The sequence below is a fragment of the Poecilia reticulata genome, linkage group LG22 (assembly GCF_000633615.1).
Source record: "Poecilia reticulata strain Guanapo linkage group LG22, Guppy_female_1.0+MT, whole genome shotgun sequence".
NCBI lineage: Eukaryota > Metazoa > Chordata > Actinopteri > Cyprinodontiformes > Poeciliidae > Poecilia > Poecilia reticulata.
This window is the reverse complement of record NC_024352.1, coordinates 15,727,126-15,748,826: the sequence shown is the minus strand read 5'-3', so window position 1 is coordinate 15,748,826 and position 21,701 is coordinate 15,727,126. Positions and strand designations below refer to the sequence as shown.

At 37.6% G+C, this 21,701-nt stretch overlaps 1 protein-coding gene and 1 long non-coding RNA gene across 2 annotated transcripts in view; one reads left to right on the top strand and one right to left on the bottom strand.

The window, feature by feature from the left end:
- The window catches only part of LOC103458690 (leucine-rich repeat and fibronectin type-III domain-containing protein 2), a 127,101-nt gene that overhangs the window by 19,056 nt on the left and 86,344 nt on the right, over nt 1-21,701 (bottom strand). The window lies entirely within an intron of this gene.
- On the top strand, nt 3,479-4,074 carry LOC103458689 (uncharacterized). Its single transcript, XR_532605.1, has 3 exons — nt 3,479-3,554; nt 3,751-3,850; nt 3,973-4,074. It is a non-coding gene; the product is annotated as an uncharacterized LOC103458689 (long non-coding RNA).

Genomic DNA, 21,701 nt, shown 5'->3' with positions numbered 1-21,701 from the left:
GAATCACGCTAGATGTTTTTTGGGAAACTTTCAGAGGTGGACTTGTAACCCAAACGAGAGTGAGTGAAAGGTCACACAGTAAAAAGTGGAGATTCTCCTTTAGGATTTTTTAGTCCTGAGGAGAATTCATAGCTACACCACATCATTCATTTTCTGAAGACAACCAATTGACATGATGGTCATTTTTTGTGCTGGTTTTTACGCCAAGATAATACAGGCTTTGTAGGAAGTGATCTTGGTACAGTTGATTTAGTCTACACCGCAATGTATTCACACCTACACAAATGCATCACACTGAGGAGAAAAACAACCACAGTTGGTTTCAAACGTCCAATACACCTCAGGTGTGTAGAAATGTCTTCGTATTCTTTCTTTTTTGACTGACAAATGTTCTGTGCTTGAATGTCCTTAGATTGAGGCATAATGTGTTGATTTTAGCCTACTTCATGTTGTCACACGTTTTGTTTCTTTAAGTGGATTTTTGATTACCAGGTCTGACAATGTGGCTGGTGACTAAAAATGTAATTACTTAATTCATAACTGAAAAGGGAGTAAGTTTTAATAGCCTTTTTGCCCTTACTAAAATCTGAAAAAAACTTTTTGCATTTCTCCAAAGTTAGGAATGCACAATTGACATTGGCTAGTTAATCAATTTTCAACACATTTGGTATCGGTTTGATAAGTAAAATAGGGAGGGCCAATATTAACAAGTCATATTTATTTCCGTCTTGTTTGCGGTTTGTGGATGTGTTTTGGATGGACATGAGATGGTGATGATGCAGCACAGAACAGTGTTCAATTGAAGAAAAGTAATGCCAGCCAAGTGGTCATTTTTTTATGGTGTCGAAGTGGTAAGGTAGTATACATGAGAATAATTTTGGTCATAACAGCAACATTAATCTCAGATAAAAACCCACACTTTAACATCACTGCCATCCCTCCTCAAGTTATTTCTTTCCAATATTAAAATTTGTTTGATCTCAAAACATTGAAGTTTGCCAAAGAAGGAAGACTGAAGAAGTCATATGTATTTTGAGTATTGCGTTAAGCACACCCTTATTTTTAACTAGGATAGAAGAGCTTCTGGACTTCAGCTCTGAGATTCCAGGAAAGCTCAGGACAACGAGCATTAATGTCAGTGGTTGAAGGACGGCTTGCTTAGACTTCAGGTTATTTGGCACAGTTTCTGTTTCCATGTTTTGATCCTTTAGTGTTTGAGTTTATGTGCTCCCACATTTTGTGCGTGATGTAATCCGGCTGAAGGAGCCAAAATTCTCACCATGCTTAACCTTGTCAGGAAAAAAAAAAGACTCCCACAGTGCTGAGTTTATTTTCCTCAAACTTCACAGAAGCCAGGGAGTTTTTAGCTGGTAAACACGTTTTCTCTGAAAGAGTCTTATGGCGTCTGCAGTTTTTCCGAGTCGTGATAAGGTTTGCACTTTTAAACAAGGCAAAAATGAAGGGAACTGCTTTGTGGGGCTTGAGGAGAGGTTTTAACGGGAGATTCGAACATTTCTGTTTTTTGAGGTCACACTCCGAATTTAATCCTGTACTCGGTCTACGTCAGGGGCCTTAAAAATGCAGCGGCTGTGCCTCAGCTGTGGGCTACAACATAAGCCTTTCTTTTTTAAAAGCATTGATTTGTTTACATTTTGGGAAACTTGCACCTTTAACAGTTTACATAATTTCTCATTAGCAGCTTTGGGTTTTTATTATTGCTGTGAATGAATCATGAATGAATTACGTGGATGTTAAAAACAGGAATCTCAAATGACCATGACTTTTCAGCAGACGAATGGCTTCTATGTGATTAAAATCTGCCTGAGTTTCATCTGTCAAGAACATAAACAGAACCTTGAAAATTACTACTACTTCTTTTTTACGTTTTGAAATTAGTAAATGGGCAAATTTGTAATTTTAATTTGTGATAGACCAACACAAAAATTGTATAATTGCGTAGTGAAAGATGGATGGTAACAAAGGTGTGAAATGTAGCTTTGCATTTGTGAATACTTAGTATAGCGGCACGTCTCCTACTAGAGAATTTTATTTTATCACATTTTTTTCTTCCAAACAGCTCAGCTCAGTTGGAGTTTGCCAACTGAGCTGAACAGTAATTTTAAAGACTATTTATCTTTGGTCCGGACTTTGACGAGGCCATTCTAACAAATGAACATAATGTGCTCCAGAACATTTCATTGAAACCCTGTCTGTATGTCTATGTTCACTCTCCTGCTGGAAGGTAAATCTCAAGTCTTCTAGCAGCTTTCCTTCCAATGTTGCACTGTATTTTGCATCAAAGGTTATTCCTCTCACCCCACCAGGTTTGCTCAGAAATAACAAGTGTTTTGAAAGAGATGAACTTAGCTGGAAGGCCATCTTTATTTGATTTTATATCTTCATAAATCATACAGGGATCAGGTCAAAGTCTTAAAGGCCATGCACCTTTTTCTTTCCTCTTTGGATGTCAGCTTTGTGCAGCTGACATTCAAAAGCAAACACTGAGTAATCAGAGGAAAATCACAAATCCTTCTTATTTGATAAAAGCTCCTGTTGTACAGTCAGTAAATGAACGGCAGTGTCACAGATGGGGATTTAACATAAGCCACATGGTTTCTGACAGCAATAAAAATAAAACCAGTCCAGGAAATAAAATTAAAAAGTGACCTAATTAACCTGTAGCTAATTAGATTGAACCCATGTCCTTTCAATTTTTTCTGATTCTGAGATGCTTCATCGTTTTGTGCATATATTTCATTATGACATTTTGAAATTGAATATATAAATAATTAAAAAAAAACACTAATATAAAAACAGCCAATTTGGAGCTTTCTATAGAGTAGCAGGCATTTAGCCTGAGTTAGCCTCGTTTAATATTATAATCTTAATGTCTGCATTTTGAGGTAAAGTTTAATCAGCTGAGCAGAGCATGTTGTGTTATATTGTCAGCAAAACTGCAGAAAACATAAGCCATGGGGGATTTCAAATGATTTCTACAGATGGAGAATTACCGGTTTTATTTTCTTAACCACCACCATAACAACGCGGGCCATTCAAGCCACCTGGAGCTTGTCACTTTGTGACTCATTGAATATTGCTCCACAAATGCATAAGCTGCCGCTCGGTTCTAAATGTTATTTTGGTTTTCATGCATTTCTTTTTTTTTCTTTTTCAGCTTATCAGGTCTGCAGAAGGAGCAAAAAGGCGTAAATGTTCCTGCACAGCAAATTCTAAAGTGTTAAATGTTTTGGTGTTAGTAGATTTTCCTGCAAAAGCAGTTAATTTTACTCTAATAGAGTCACATTCTGTTTATGCAACTCTGGGGTGTATATTATTAGTAGTTAAAACAAAGTGTTTCCGTTTCAAATCTAGAGGTGTTAAAATAGAATCAATAACTCTTTACTTCTTAACTCTGAACTCCACCATCTAACACTGAAGGAGTTAATTCACTGACTCCGCCCCAGAATCACAGATTCCCACTGAAGGAAGCAACAGAAGCCAAGTCATTTCAGGACTATTTACTTTCCACCTGTCTGAGGTGTTTACTGCGCTTGGTAAGTAATTTTTTTCTGAGATGGATTTTAACTATTATTTTGAGTTGAGCTCAACCTGTATGATAGACGTCACGTTCACCACGCGGCTAAATTGAACAGATCTGTCTTATGTTGAGAGCATTATTTTGTGTTGTGTCTTCCTATATACGTTTTGCAGCATGTTTTAATCCTTTTATTGACTTTTTGTATATATTAGAACCAGTCTGGTTGAGGATGAATCTCCAGTCGTCAGCCTAACCTCCCCCTTCCGATCCCTCCATGGATTCTTCCTAGATTCAAGCTCCAAAAATGATCATGTAAGTGTTAATATCTCTGAAACCCTACATTTCTGTAATTGATGCTTGTTGTTAGAGTTGTAGTAAAATATATTCCTTCGTTCCACTTCTCATTGTTATGTTTTTTGTTTGTTACAATCCAGAGACCGACACTGGCTGTCGTACTTAAGAGACTGAAGACTGTCCGATGCATGTTGGTGTCTCCGGCCAAACGTCACAAACAGCCCAACAACCTGAAGACAATCTGTTAGTGAGTGGACATCTCTTTGGTGGAGTGCAGAGAGGAACTGCCTCTTATCAACAGAAACATAAACTGGGTCAGAAATGATGGATCTGATTATCAGGTTGGTCTGTTATGTACTGTAACATCCAGTAATCTACCTGTTAAAAGAAAATGTACTCTATCATATTACATGAACTGCTTGCTTTACTTTTTCCACCTTGTACTTTGAACAATTTCATGCCTATTGTATTGAAGAAAAATGTATTAAGCATACTGCATTTTGTATTGCACAGCTGATATGTTAGACCATTTGATAACCAATATGTGAATGAAAGCAACACGTGAAACATGCACATTAATCCACATTGTAATATGTTTTGTAGTTAAGGTGCATGTTTTGAAATAAATGCATTTGAGAAAATCATTGCCTCTTTATTAAATGTTTATTTTCCAAAGAATTTTTAAAAGTTCAAAACAATAAAATACCATTTAATATTAATTACAAATAACTCTTATGAAGTAAAAAAAAATACTCTGTGAGAGTCAATATTAAGATCTATCACTAAATTAGTGTTAGTAAGTGTTAAATTATTAACTCCAGCAGATTTGATATTTGACACTTTATAAGAGTTAAGGTGCTAACTCTCCAAAAAGAGTTAACACTTTCTGGTGTGGACCCATATAGACACTTTAAAAGTGTTGAAATCAAATCTGACAGAGTTAATTTGGGCCTGCCGGATTTGCTGTGTGGAATTAGACATTTGTTTTAACCTCTGTTATTTTTCACAACAATAATAACAGAAGATGTGGTTGGAGAATAAACACTTCTTTTTCAAAAACAGAACGTGAGTACCATGTGCTTTGGGGCCCTTTGGACTAGACAAAGCACTGTGCAAGTACAAGAAATTGACCATTTATGAATTGACACCAAAGTTTAACTTAATGCAACTCTAGGCTGCATTCTCGCTTTCCTCGTGCTTGCTTTTTTCTCATTACTTTGTACATATTTCCTAATTGTTGGTTATGGACATAACTAGCATTAGCTACAAGTCTAAAAACAGTTAAAGGGAAAGTTCTTTACAAAATGCATCTATTCTAATGACTTTTGCTGTTTCAGCTTACTTTTTCTTTTTGTTGTGACTTGGTATTCATTTTCATAAATAAACCTAAAGTTTTTTGTTTTTTTTTACAGTTAAAAATGTAGAATTTCATAATTTCCACTCCAATTCATTTTATCTTATGGCGGCAGACCAACTCCTCATAACTCAACTCAATCTCTGCTCCTTTTGAGATGTGGTTTGAGAATAAAAAATATAAGAACCGAGCCAGACTGAGTGAGCTCTCCGTGCATGGTCGGACGACTCCCTCACAGCTCCGTTTGAAGCCGGGCCGTGTACATCGTTCCAGTTGTGGATTCGCTGCTGCATCCATCACACAACACTCCTCACACCTCCTGAGGCAAAGCGCAGGCTGTGCACTATCTCAGACATAAATGGGTAACTGACAAGCCGCACTGCCCACGCCTCGTGTTTTTACTCTCTTCATCCAGCCAAAGAGTCCCCCCTCCCTCCCCTCCGTGTATCTGGTTCATTTAATATTTAGCTGGCCCCCTGCCATGCACATCACATCATCAGTCCGACCTCCTGAACTTTTCTGGCCAGAACCTCTGAATCTTTCAAGCACAAGATGCAGCAAAAGGTGAGGTATGTAGGGTCAGGGATGATCGTCTTTGGACATTGGTTCTTCTAAACAACTCAGCTTGAACCGTTGTTTACAAAGAATAAAGAATAAGAAGCAGCTTTTAAATTCAATATCTGGATAGAAATTCGATGTGTGTTTTATAAAGTTGACAAATGCGCATTTTAAGTGGAAATATCAATGTTGTCAAAAGTTAGCAAGTGTGATTACTTTTTATAGGAATGTAGATGTAGCTTCACGCCATGATGGAAAGATTTCGGTGCCAATCAATCTTAATTTTAGGCCAATTTCAATTTTATAATTGTGCAGTTATAAAGCAGGAAATATTTAAGACAATCTTCACAGAAATGGAAATCCTAGCAAATGCATCCCACTGCCAATTAACAAATGTTGTAGGCTCAAGTCCAGGACAAGACAGCGAGAAAAAGACAGAAAAAAAATGTCCTGTTTGGAAGCACTGCCAGGAGAAACCCTGACTCTTTAAACAGTTATAGGGCAGGACTTTGATTTGCTAGATGCTTTTAAATAAGCTACAAGACATCTTTAACAACACCCTTCACCTGAAGTAGACATGTTTGACCACAAATCCATTATGTAAACAACGGTTGTGGTGGGGTGATGATTTGGGTTTGTTGTGCGGCCACAGACCTGGAGTCCGTTGCACTCACTGAGTCACAAGGTTATGAGAGGATAAAGTTCAATCTATACGAATCTGGCAAACAAAATACTTTTTTTTTCATAAAAAAGAATATTAGAAAACATTAGAAAAGTCTGTGAAAACATCGTTTTTCTTTTCTAAAAAAGATGGCGGGAATATTTGAAATACTCTGGATATCAGAACCTAAGGCCTGTAGAAACAAATGGCAGACCCACATTGTGAATGTATACTTCAGATGTAAAAAATGAGAATCCAACTTGCTCTTACCAAAGCCTGACTTTCTTTTTATTTTTTAAATTTTGAAAATTAATGTTTTTAAAGCCAAAAACACATTTGATGCCCAACACAAACTGCAGTAACTATTGAGCCAGCTCTAATGTATCCAATCCACTAAATTCCTCATCTGACGTCTAAAATGAAGAAAACTGTAGCAGTTTAGTGAATCTGCTTTGCTTTGCAGAATGACTATAGAATGTTAGCTCATTGACCTCCAAGTCAAATATAAAATGAGTCGGTTGGAAGAAGGGGAATGAATGCTGTTCAATAAATTGAACCCTGGAGTCAAATTTATTTAGTCTTGACCTACTAAGGTTTGAGATTAATTAGCCAGACTTCCTGGAAAGAGATTGTTTTTCTCCATTTTGCTTGGATTATCTGTTTACGATCTGAAAGCAAAGGATGTTTCACATAATCACGGGCTGCCTGATGACTCGGCTGTATCAGGACTGTCCCAGGACTTATTCTGTGCTTCTTTGGTGTTTATTTTATTTTTTATTTTTTACTTGGTATTTAGAAATAAACAGGCCATAAACAGTGATACAAGATCCAAGTGCATCACTGTAGACTTTAGTAAATCCATGTTTTTTTTATTTTTTATCTATGATGTTTTTTACATGTCTTATCAAACTAGTTTTAGTCAAAAAAATTGTGCAGAAATGGTGTTTCCATTCTTCACTAATCTACTGTAGGGATGAAAAGGTTACAGAGTTTAATGACATCAATTCAAGTTCCAAATGTTGCTTTAAAATTGAATAACCATTAAAATAAAATTAATACCACTATATGAAGAAAACTTTTTTTTTCCAATGTCCATCAACTGTGGAGTTCACCTCAGAAACAGAAAGAGCGAAATCTGAAACAGGAACGCTTCAACTCACACTTAGCTGTATTTTGGACTCAATGCATTAGGAAGTGTTTTTTAAGACTTATTCCTTCCAAACAGAAAGAAGAAAATAATTCATAATAGTCCTCCACCTCCAGCCGCCACTAGCTGCACAATGTTTAGTCCTGTTTAACTTTTGGCGAGATGCTTGTGATCCTCAGAGCCGTCTGATTTGTCTACTTAACCTATCAGCTTGTCAGATTTCTTGCATTAGCACATTTTGTCAGAGGTTCTGCTTGTACTCTGCAGGACTGCCAAAGTAATACACGTTTAACAGACATGTTTGATTTTCTCTAAAGCAACAGTGCAGCAGATGTAAACATTTCACAGTAGGAGTCTCAGGTTTGTGTACTGTGCTCGTAGTCTCAAAAGTCATACATGAAACATACAGGCTCATTCTAACATGTAGATGTGCAACATTCAGACGGATTTCAGTCAAACTAAGGCTACAAACATGAGTGAGGTTCGGCGGAGATAAATCAGTCGCATACAAGCATATACAACTAAGCTCAAAATTGTTCATACCCTGTGAGACTCCTAATTGGTCACCAATTAGAAGAAGGGTTTTGTTGCTGGAAAACAAATTATTTTTGCATTGATTATTGAGAAGGTTATTTTTGACAAGCCATTTTATTTTATTTTTTTACAAAAAATGAATAAAAACAGCTGAATTATTTTAAAGTCGGAATCCTATTTTCAAAGATGCTTGTCTCATTTGTTATTTAAAACAAACTTTGTGCTCAATTCAAATAATTTCAATCTGCCAGTGGTGTAAACAATTGTGAACTTTAATGAGTGCAACGTTCACACAGTTATACAAAATTGTTACTATGGTTACATCCCCAGCTCTAGTATAACAAAAGATTTTGACTCCACTATTGGAACAGAAATGATTGAATAAAATGTATCACCACCAGAATTTTAATGAACTGGGTTCTCGTGTCTTTAAAAAGCAGGACACCGAGGAAATATTCAGCTGTCGCAAGTTAAAACGTTCAGGAAAGGGGTGGGAAATAAGGTGCTTAGATGATTAATTTTTTACGTTCTATTTATCCTATGATATGAGGTTACAATGTGTGGGTCAGAAGATTCTGATGAGTTTGCGCCCTCTTGCTTTAGATTTTAATGACAAAATGAGTAGACTACCACAAGTTTCCGCCAGAAGCCTTTTACTCCAACATTAGATGTAATTCTGCCTTGTAAAATATCTGGCTGTGCCTCATGACCGCTATCATAACATGGAAATTCCATCTACACGTCCAGTCACCTTCTTATCCATTTTTTACTTGCTCTAAAGATTTAGAAAAAAAAAAAAAAAAAAATCTTTGTAACATATTTTCTTTATAATAATGTCTTGTGTTTCCAACACGTCTAACAAAGACTTCTAAAGAAAGGTTAAAACTTATCTATGGTGAGTCCTATTAGATGTTGTTGGGACTCTATTATTTTCCCTCTTATGGCACTTCAGCATATTTTAAGTTCAAGTAGATAAAGGAATCAATGAAAAACCTTTTTCTTGACATTTAGAGAGTTCCAACAGCTCTCTCTGTGATTCTTCTGGATAATTTAACTCTTATATTGACCTCCCACAGAAAAACAGGCTGCTTGACCAGAACCACAGTTGGCAGACGAGTCTCTAAGCAGCTTAGGAACCTGTTTCTCTCAGGAGTTTAAGAAGCATTTACTCACAGGTAAACACCCATTTAATACTAATAGTGCTTTACATGCGAGAACATGGAAAATGCTCACTCCAGTCTCCAACACCCTTGACGGACAGTAGTATATGCAAAATCCTCATTTGAAAAGCACAGTATGTACGATCATTGTAGAAGGCATGCAACATGCTTTCTTACTGCACATGCAATTTTCTTTTTTTTTGCTCATGAAATTTTGAGCTGCCTATTTGAAGTCTTTGTAGATCAAATATTTATGGGTTTATGTTTTGGTGTTCTTAAACTAAGAAGTGAAAACGTAATTATGTCTTGATTATGCATGAGCCGCACTACAAAATTATTGTGAAAGTTTGCCAATTATATGCGTGTTACACAGTCCTGCAATAATGTTCTGGTCAAAACCCAAAACACATGAGTTTGGGGTTTAGAGTCCACCACTCTATCTACTCTAAAGCCAGATTTAAAGTGTGTTTGTGATCAATGTCATGTTGCAGTATCCAGTTATCTCCAAGATTTGTTCACCTGAACTAGATTTCAACCCTCAAATGGAATAAAGTTGATATGGATTTCGCAGAACATCCGAGAAACATGGAACACCCGTGTCACTGTTCACACTGACTCTAGCTTGGATGTCCATGCACTGACCAGCGGGGTGACCAACTGAGAAAGAAAACCTTACCCATATTAGACATCCAACAAAGGGAAGTATGCACATTACAGAATAATGTAGTTCTCTGGCAGGATTCAAAGGAAAAAAAGTTACTTTGCAGCCAAACCTAATAATTAACAGATCTTTCACTCATCTATTTATCTGACATCTCCATGGCTTGTGGCGCTGGAAGTTGGCAGATAAAATGGAACATTTTCAGGATTAAAAACATGTGACTTGTTTGTTTTGGGGGGCTTCCAAGTCTCAGTGTTAACAAAAAAATAAAATAAAATAAAATAAAACGACTCCTGACAATAAGTTGAGTGGGGATTTTATCTTCCTCTGTGGACTTATGTGCCATTTTCTTTAGGCAGAATCAGCTTTTGGATGTCCTCAGTTTTGTCGCAGCGTAGAAGACAATCTCAGAAATACAGACAATTCTCATTGGAGCGCCTATTTGGTCACTTGAAGTATTTAGTAGACAATGCCCTTCAGACGCAGAGAAAAACCTTGGCCAATACTCTTAAAAAATAATTTAAAACACATCTCAGAAGGAATAGCACCGGCTCCCTTGCTCTCTTATCAGAGGCTGCCAGATGCCAGCCCACAACACCATCCCACACACAGCCCGAAGGTGCACCACAACATGAAGCCGTTGCAGTGGGGAGGCAGATACAGTAGAGAGGAAGGGGTGGGGAGGAAGAGGAAGAAAGAGATGAATAGCCTAGGAACATTCAGCAGGAGAAGTAGATCACCATGCGGGGGAGGAGGGATGAGTGTAGTAGCATCGGGAAAAACTGGTGTCAGAGACCGATCTCTTCTTTCCCCCTGCTGTGCATGAGAGGCTAAAGACCAAAGGAAGACAACTTTGGATGTCTTGTGACAGTCTGATGTGTGACCGTGAAAAGGGAAGTAAGAAACAAGTCATATCTGTAGGTTCCCTCTGCAGCTCTTTGCCAACAGCAAAAAAAAAAAAAAAAGAAAGATGTAAATCACTGGTGAGTAACAAGTTCCATCCATCTTCCTTGTTACAGCTTCGGCATGCAGCACTCATGCAGATACTGTATGCAAAAAACCTTCAGGCTGTCTTTACTGTGGGAGGAAGCTTTCTAAATTTTACATGTGGAAGGCAGAAACCCTTTTCACCAGTGTGAGAGACACTGTCTGATGAAGCCATCTGTGATTAGATTTTGACAGGCTGCTGAAAGTGCGTCGGTTGACAGCCTCGAAATTCAATTTTACTTCACATTTCTTGTGCACTCTGCTTAAGGACGACGATATGTGGCGACGTTCAGATGTACACACACACACAGATGGACGCGCCGCCGTACGCGCATGACTGCTGGCAGCTGCTCGCTGCCTTAACTTCTTTTTCGGCTGCCAGCGAAAGCTGATTACCAGCGCCAGTCGTCCTCCAAACAAACAGTGGGGAGTTAGCAGGGTGTGCAAGGAGCGCATTTTAGTCAAACAGAAAGATAGAGAGATGGGAACATGGGAGACGGTGTCAGAAAGGTCCCTGAGCACTGTATGAAAACATCATTTAGGTTTGTAGTGACACAACAGAGGAACTGAGGTTCTGGGATGGGATGATGGGGTGAAAGAGGTCAGACATGCTGAGGCAGAAAGCAATGAAGGCTTCTGGAGGCGAGATGAAGAATTTTTGTAGTTTATCTTGGATCTAAATGGAAACCGTTAAAGGTAATTAATAGTTGGAAACGTGTTAAAGAGGGTTTTGGGCAGAGAAGACATCCAACAGCTCAGTATTTTTTTTTATATTGGAGCCTTTCCATACTTCTACTGGGTTAATAAAATAAGACACAAATGACTTCTTAGAACAACTGGATGAAATGCTCATGCGAATCCATGAGCAGATCTGCCAGTTGGGCTACAACTAGGAACTTAACACGAGCAAGCATCCAAAAGTGTAATATCACAAATGCAGTTGACCGGCTATTCTAGATGCTACCTTGTGGAGATGTGTCATTGGCTAATGCATGAAATTTTGATAATGGAATTATTTTAATATTTCTAACTTGTTTTACAATCTAAAATACACTAATTGGAAGATTTCAACTCTGATTTGAAATTGAAACTGAATGACCAGCCTTGTTATGTGGCTTAAAATGAAACCTAAAAATAAATACTTTGACAAGGCTCTATGGTACCACGCTTAAATACACAAATGGTATGGAAATAGCTAGAAAATTGTAACATGGATACACTTGAACGTGGAATTTTGAAATAAATTCCATGAACCAAAATAAAAAGATATAAAATAAAAATTATAATAGTTGTCTTTCAATGAAAGTGATGCATTAAAAAAAAAAAAATAAAATAAATATATATATACTTTTTGACATTTGAAGGTTTTATAAATGTACATTTAAAGGTGAGATGGGAGAGTTGTAATGCAAAACAGACCTGAGTTTTGTATCATTCCCTTAATGTTTGCTCATACTATGCACTGCCTATTTATCCAAAACTCTGCCTTTAAGCTTCAGTCCTGAGTAGAGCTCTTGGCACCTCTCTCTAGCCCTTCCACACTCAGTTGCACCAGACTAGTGGCAGCATCAATTAGCAAACACATGGTGGAAATGTGAGCCTGCTTAGCTCCTAAGAACGGTTGTAAATGGCATAAATGGATGGCATGGAAAAGCATTGTCATGGTGACGTGCTGACGAGGGAGTTGAAGGCTCTTAAAGAGACAGAAGCCAATTTTTAGGTATCACATATGACAATGATGCAAAGTCCAATTTCTTAATTTTTTTTTTATATAGTATATATGCAGCATTTTCACAACATCTGAAGGTAACATAGTTACTTGACTGTACTATAAAATTCCTCCAGAAATTATACTTTCTACATTATCTTCAGAAGGCAGAAAACTGATCTATTTCACAATGATTCCACCAAAACATGAGCAGAATATGTTTACCATCGCATCCAATTTATCCTGGCTGGGGACTGGGTTCATTTGGCCCAAGCCCTGAGACGATGCAAGCAAAGCCGAGATGACAAGACAATCAGCAGGAGAATGTTTGCAAGCAGAATTAATGCAGCCATCTGCAATTCAAACTTTACCCAGCATTAAAAACCTCTAATGCAGTAAAACCCAACCCATCTGCCACTGCAGCAAGGAGAAAACAAACACCGACAAGTTTAAGCAAGCATAAATTTAACCCCGCTCGCTCCATAGACTGAGGGTGACAGAAATGATATCGGCTGATTAATCTCCATTTGCGTTGTACTAATGCTCGTGCAAGCAAAACGTGTCTGTTTATGTAGAAGTCTGTCCATATGGGGGACTGTTATATAATTTATACTGCAGGTGTTAAAGACCTTAAGATCCCTGAATGAGACACAAGCAGATTTTAAATAAGGTCTGTCATATAGAGAGGAGTGCTGGGCTGTTTGGAAAATGGCTGACAGGCAGGAGTCTTTTGAGAGAGATATGCTCAAAACACAAGGTTAAGATATCCAGAACCAATGAGCCAGCTTTTTGTCAAACAAATAGGTCTTATGTACGACATCGCTTGTGGACAGAATGCACAATGTTTGTAATATGTTCTCAAGGCGAGTCGGCAGAGAAAGCCTCATATCAAATACAAATAATCCGCATGTGATTGAGTCAGCCAATATTCCAGCTACAATAACAGGATTAACTTTTGTTTCCCACTCAATATGTGATGTACTTTCAAAGGCTGATAAGGCTCACTGTTTAATTAGATTCAGAAATAATAAATGATAATGGAAGAACACAAAGAATTGTATGATTAAAGCAGGCAGCGATTTGGAGATACTAAATGTTCCCTTTGATGTGAGATGCTCTTTCCAGCATGTTCGGCACAACAAACAGCCTTTTCGCAGAGCAGATGCTGCTGCCTCTCTTTGTCCTAAAACTGTCCCAACAACGAGGGAAAGATCTCCAATCAGCAGAGGCGCTTACAACAAAGGCAGCTGGTAATTTATAGTGCTCAGTGGACCTCTTCTGTGCATGCAGAGGCCACTGAAGTAGCACACTAAAGCTCAGCTGTGGTGTTCTGATTGCCTCTGATCCATCTAAGGTCCCTAATATATCCAAAATCGATCACTGCAGGCAAAAGCTTCATCAACATTATATTGTAAAACAATTAATCGTTCACCTGAATTGGAAAAATGCCAACTTGTGCAGGTTAAGCACAAAACTGGAGCCACTGGAAGGTATAGAGAGAAACATTTTCTCACAATGTTGTGCTCAAACTGCTTCTTCCAGGGCCAGTTCGCCCTCGCCAACCAGAAAAAGCTGCTCGGTAAAAGCTCCTGGGATGTACTGGAAGGTCCAAGGTTCTGACCTGGCCTCCAAACTCCCCACATCCCCAACCAATTAAGTACCAGCAGTTTGGACTGAACATGCTTGATCCACAGTCTCCTAAATCGGTTGGACAAAACTGAAAGAATATACCATAAAGCATCTTCAAATAATACACAACATGCTCAGACGTTTCTCTTCTTAACAACAACTGTGACCCATACTATATCAGACATGCATGTTTACTTTGACAGACACTTGGATATTATTGTGAAAATAAATACAGTACAATCTTGAGCTATAAATACATATTTTTGATTATGGGAAGCAGAGCTCTGTACATTAGTTAACAACAGCTAGTTAGTACAATAGTTGAACTCCACCCAGTTTGAAGAATCAGCAAGATAAGCAACCAGCTGTTCAGAGCTGGTTGCTTTCCAAAGTAGGAAAGCAAAGAAAGTCTGCGTGCCCTATACTTATTTTCCACTCAGTGTCTGTAAATAATGTAGAAGCATCTCACAATCTCTTGACAATTCAAAAAAGGCATAAGATGACAATTATATATACAGTAATCGCACGATAATGGAATCTTACATATTTTAAGTGCTTGCATAGAAGGCAATAGGACTTGTTTTGTTTCTTTTAGACATTCCACTTCATTTGCCCAAACGGTTTTTTCAATTGTTATCATGGTTTAGAAGTTTCAAACTGTTAAAGTGTTGAACAATCACACTAACTGGACTGTTAAGGTCATTGATAGAGCTATTAGGGTTACTGCTACTTTTTGTGGATTAGTGGGAGTCATTTATGCTAAAATGGTAGTCTAAAATACAATAAAATACAATCTCAAAACCTGTTGTTGCAAACACATACATCCCGAACACTAAAGGCCCTGTCATACCTCATCAGTCGATGTGCAGTTATGTGGTTTCGACATGTTCGTTGCACATACCTTTCGCACAGTGACTCTGACCACCTGGGCGACATCCCTCCAGCTTAAATATACGCCTCTACCCGCGCAAGTTCCCTCTATGCATTTTGTTACTTTTAGGAAATGGTTACAGGCAGGGGCTGCACAGTAGGTAGCACTGTTTCCATGCCGGGAATAGACCCCAGGCCGATTCCCGGCCTGGGGTCTTTCTGCTCAGAGTTTGTATGTTTTCCCTGTGTATGCATGGGTTCTCTCCGGGTACTCCGGCTTCCTCCCACAGTCCAAAAACATGACTGTCAGATTAATTGGCTTCTCCAAATTCTCCCTAGGTGTGAGTGTGTGTGCATGGTTGTTTGTCCTGTCTGTCTCTGTGTCCCTGCGACAGACTGGCGACATGTCCAGGGTGACCCTCGCTCGATCTCTCGCCCGCAATATTAGCTGGAGATGGGCACCAGCAACCCTCCTGACCCCACAAGGGACAAGGGTGTAAAGAAAATGGCTGGTCACAGACAGCGCCACACTTTTTCTGCAGACAGCCTCCTACAGGAATAAATGTTATAATTGCAGTCCAGAGTTATTAATCATTCATCAGTGATATTGTGGGAGTTATATAGTGAAGAATTGCAAAAAATGTACATAATTCCTCATCGCTTCACAGAAATGTTCCTCAAAGTTATTTGTGTCGAAAAGGAGATTGCCTCTATGAACAGAATGACTCAATTTTCAACACGCATCTACGTCAATGAGAACCGATTTTGGCACTTCACATGAAGTATGTTAAGGCCCTAATGTTAGTGTCCACAGCCTACATCGTTAAAGAAATATGTATTTTTTTCAAAAAAGTTACAGGAATGACCAGGGGTTCTTGAGGTATTTGAAAACTGAATGTATATAATTGCACTCTGGACCAATTTGATGGTTGAATAGCCTAACTGATTAAAAGCAATAAATACCCTTGTTTTTGAACTCATATGTTTATTTGTTCAATAATTTAGTGGCAAGACATTTTTGAATTGAACTTGTTGCTTATTTTGCGGATTTATGGCTTTTGATTAAAATGCTATAATTGCAGAACCTGCACTTAACTCAATAAAAATCTTTAATCAAGTCCCACCACTAACATTGATATTCATTAATGTTCCCATGGAACCAAAAACAAAACCAAAAATGTTATCAGTAATTTATTTGGTGCCAACAAATCTGCCGCATTTTATATGTTGGGAAATGCATCTTTGAACCTGGGTACAGTCTTTGTCCTTCCTTAGATTTACACAAACACAAAAAAATGATGTCTAGTTTTTAGTTATTTCAAGATGCATTAATAAAATGTTGAATTTCATTGATTTCTTTTCATGTTGTTTACATCTGGGGACTTTGAAGGCAAAATGGAGACGGTCCAGAAAATATTTGAGTCACAACTCGTCTGTGATCTTAATGTTTACACAGAAAAAGGTTCAGCTTAAGCCTCATTGCTGTAGGGGGAACATAGGCACATCTGAATGGCTAAAGCAAAACTTATTGATTAAAATATAGCAGCCAAAGAGTGAGTGTCAGGGACGAGGAGTGAGTAGACAACCTCCAAAAATCAATTTATTGATCCTTGTTGGCGGCTACCTGCTTCTTTTGACAAGGCAGGATTCTCAGATAAACATCTTGCATGCACTGAAATCAGACATCCAGTATTGTAAGCACACCTTAAAACAAACTGTAACTGCCAAAGCTCTTATTAGTCTTGTTCTACGTTTTTATCCAAGTCAGGATTCATCATCAATCTTTATCGTCCTATAGATATTAATTTTTTGATCATTGCTAACTTATTCTGTAGCAATGTTTTTCAAAAATGGATTCCTGCTCTTTCCTACCAATATAATAGTATAGAGATAATTCAGTGAAAGCAAAAAAAAAGCAGGTGAACTAATCTAAACACTAGCACACCAATCTTCCTTTCTCTGCATCATCTCATCACCTCGGAACATAATGTGAATGTGGCCTTGCATTTCCATTAATGACTAATTCTGGAGCGTGTTCAGTGACATCAAGGTTAAATAGTAGTAATACATCAGAAGCAAGTTTTCACTAGTTGATTACAAGCATGGAAAAATGATCTCAAGTCAAACTTCAAGAGAATTCGAGTGGGAAAGTAGAAACCACTTGCTGCTCTTCAAAGCATAACTTCTAGCAGATGGTTGCTCTGTAGCAACACAGTTTGTGTTAAAACAAAGCCATTGGATGAGCAATTGTTACTATCCACCAACAATTGGGTAGTAATCGTTGGTGGATAAATCGTATGACTCTTAAACCAAAGACTGAATTGAAACTGGGTCATAAACAGTAAATCTTTTGCAGAATACCCTGAAACAATTCAAGGTGATGCAAAGACCCAATCAAAATGTAGATTTCAATATAATAAAAAATGCTTTTGTGTACCTTAAGACAGTGTTTCCTAACCCCGTTCCACAAGGCACACTGCACTTCATGTTTGTGATGCTTCCCTGATTTACTACGCCTGATTCAGCTGATTGCAGTTCAGCAAACACCTGTCGATTGAAATCACCTGGGCTGAAGCAGGGAAGCACGTAAAACGTGCCTTACGGACACACTGCCTCAAGAGAGCCACCTCTACAAACTGTAGCAATGTTGTAAAAAAGAATAGGAGAGCCTGATTTAGTCATAGAACAAATGACAGTTGCAAGGTATTGCAGATAAAGGTGGTTCTACAGGATGTAGACTTATGGGGCGTACCTCATTTTTTGGATGATGTTATGTTCTTGTCTGTCATTTCAGGTGCGTACTTATTAAAGTGCTTATTTTTGCTGGAAAAAATGTTTCAGAGGATGAAAAAAGGGATCTTTCTGGGACTGGCTACTGATGCAACAGAGGGCAATGTTAACAAATTCAACCTACGGGTTTCTATCTGCTTTGCATGACACTGAAACAAATTCAAAACAGCTGAGCAAAGAGAATGTCAGGAAGACAGGTGAAGGATGATGCTGTGCAGAAGAGGGAAAAGAAAAAGAAAAGTTTAGCAGATAGACAACAGGATTATGGATGTGTTCCTGCAGGTGAGATTTCCATAGACGGCGTCACAAAAGCCGCTCTCTCTCTGAGCAAGACCAAGTTCTGCATTCAGACTTTCCCTCCTTTGCACAGCGAGAAAAACGCATCAGACAAAAGCACATGGCAGCCTCTGCAGCTTTTTAAATAGCATTAGTTCGGCTCCACAGGTTTGTCACGCCAAATTGTATGAAAAGTTGTCTGGATTCAGTGCAGACCAATTCCCCTCTTCCTCAAAGATTGAGCATCGGGTGTGTGCAGCAGAGCGTCAGTTTTTTGGGTGGCCTAGTTTTTTGGGGGTGTGTTTCATATCTGAAGGGCTTTGCTGGAGGGGGAGTTTCATCTCCGGACTAAAATTGATTATTATCCTGTGAAATCACATAATGAAAGCACAAAGCAATCTAAAAGCTAATACGCAATTAAATCAGAGAAATAGACATGATTATGTATTCATCTGTGTTATTCTGTTAAAAAGGATTTAATGCCTCCAAGTAAAACTGGGCTTGTGATTTCTCTATCCCAAAAAAAAAAAAAGGAAAAAACATTTACTTCAGAACAGGAAGAAAAACATAATATATATTATTACCTTTTGATCAAGTAATGTGTAATGATAAATCATTGTGTAGGAGTGATTGCAAAACACCTGCACCATGTACTCTGTAATCCGCAATGATTTAAAGAGAGGCTTGCTTGATTGCAACAGTGGATTACTTTAAACTACAAAATGCCAAAAAGATGTGAGGAATGCAAGACGTGTTAAATGAAATCAAATCAAGAATCTCCATCACCGGCTCCAAGGATAGACGTCTCTAGCTGCCCTGTGCCTGTCATGTTTTGTGGCGGCAAAGGACTGGAGCTGTAACAGGACATGGGCAGACGAATAGAAGATTTCATATTTTAATAAAATGAAATAATCTCTCAAGGTTAACACAGGACCCAGTGATGACAGAGACGAAGGCTAACAGATGACTGGACGAGAAGTGAAAAGAAAACCAATGAAAACTGCTTATTCTGTGAAAGTTAAGAATCAAGGCTCTTGGGTGACTTTAAAAAATAGTTTTATACAAAATGTCTTTGTTTAATTCATAGTGTCATATTCTTAAGAAATGGACTAATGTAAGCTAACTGAAAATAATTGTTTTATAGCAAATCTGCTTGCAAATTAGTTAGTATATATAAAAGTAAGAGCGAAGTGATTTTGATTTTTAAAAAGTGCCAAGTGAATGGCTATGAAATGCCATTTAATGTGCTTGATTAAAGCTATTTGACTTGCAGTGACTTTTAAAACTACTAAGACAACTTTTTGGAAACAAAAATAAACTCAAAAGGGCTATGAACAGTAAAATTTGAATGTACAAATGCTCCTTTTTAAAGAACACATTTTACTCTGATTGGACTGAATCCCTTAAAACGGAGCTCAGCATCGCCGTTGAAAATTGTTAGAAGGAACTCTGCAAAGATCGGAGCATTTTCCATGGCGCCACTGAAGCAGAACCAGCCTCCGAGTCTGATATGGATACCCTAATAAGTTGATCTCTATAGCATGTAAGACGACAGTGGGGAATCTCAAAGCAAAAGCATGAAAAGGTTTAAAAGCCTCGTGTATTGAGTGGATGACAAGCTCATCGAATGAAGAAATAAATCAAACCATAATTAAGAGAATGAGTCTGCATGTATCTTAAAACTCCAAATTGAATTTCTGAGCAGCAGCCAGTATTTGGTTTGGCTTGTGTAAAATACTTTGGTAGTTTTGTTAACAAGACAAGTGTTGTGATATCTTTTTATTGTGTGTGTGTTTTATACTAGAGGACCTAAATGAGCAAGAAGACATCAAAAGAAATGGGGGGGGGGGGGGGGGGAACCCAACAAGACATAAAAGGGAGTCATTAAAAAAATTGTGATTTAAAAGGAGACTTATTCTGTCTTCAGCTGTCTATTAGGTTTTGTGATTTTTTTAAAAATGATTTTGTTATGAGTTTGTTTGGAAACCAATGAAAACCTGAAATAATACATACATAAGAGGATTCCTTTAACTTGTCTACTTACTAAGTATTTCAAGACATCAAGGAATATGCTGTAAATTTAAAAAAAAGAACTAAATCCTTGGAAAAGAAAGAGGTGGAGGATCAGCAGAAGCAAGCTTACTCTCAGACATATAGGCTAAACAAGCTAAGATACTTTTAATGTCTTACTTACTAAAGCTACTATGAATTAAAGCTGTCATCTATAATCCATAACCTTTCCATTTATATTAAGTATTCTAATGAATGGACATTGGATAAAAAACTGGACATTTATGGTAACGTATGGAAATGGAACAATAAATAAAATTAACTACAAATCGATACAGTTGGCATCTGTTTATTCTTTAAACCACCTTTATTTGGACCTTTTAAGACAATACTTAGATTTGAACAACTCACAATTGATTAGTATTTAAAGGGAAAAGCAGGAAAAACTAAACAAATATTAAGTAAAGCACCCAAAACTATGAAATTCCTTTAATCAGCTTACCTAACATGGCGATCATAATATACAAGAAAAATGAAGATGACTCACCGCAAATGATTTCAATACTTTGCAGTATTTTTTGTTTCCTTAATGAGGTCAATGTAGATCTTTGTGAACTGGCTTAGCTACGAATAAGCTAACCAATAAGTTGTGCACTAGTTATTTTCAAAAACCAGACAGTATTTTAAACAACTGGAAACATTTTATCAGATTTTCCTTGAAATTTATTCATGTATTTATTATAAATACAAATACGTAAAAAAATGTCACAATGAGACTTGTGTGAAGAAGCTAAATGGCAAACTAGCTAAGTAGCTACCAGATATGGCTAACTGTCACAAGAATAATACCCATACAATCTTCTTTTAAAAAGTGTTTTACTCTCAGAACGATCCTAAAGGTTAAAATATCATAATGTCTAAAAAAAATTTGTTAATTTTTGTAAAACAACCTGTGTGAACTGTGAAACTAATTAGTCATATTAGCTTGCCTTTTGAAGTGTATGTCCACAGTAAAATACCAGATTGCTTTTCCACAAAAGATGAGACTATTTTAAAATGTAGGTATTTGTTTTGAAAAAATATATATATATATTTAATATAAATCACAATCATTAAATCAATTGCTGAGTTCATTACTGTGTACTTTTTCTGTAAATATATCAGCCCATGGATTCTGAACAATACTCATTCATTCTCAATCCTATGGTGAATCACTCAACAGCACTTTAAACGTCTAACACTATTAGACTTTTGAAGTGAGTTGTAGCTCACTGAAAACCAACGGTGACAGTATACCGGATGACTAATTCAACACAGTTTATATTGTTCTCTGTGAAAGTAGCTCCCATAGCAACTCCAATAGTCGGCTCCCTTCTCTGTATCTTTGATCACTATTCTTTCATCTTTTGTGAGCCTGGCGCTGGCACAAAATTGCAGCTTAGTGTGATATATGACATTCCGTCTCAGCAGCGTATGAAAAATAAATTAGATTTCCCTACACCATTTCCTGATCAGCTCTTTCGC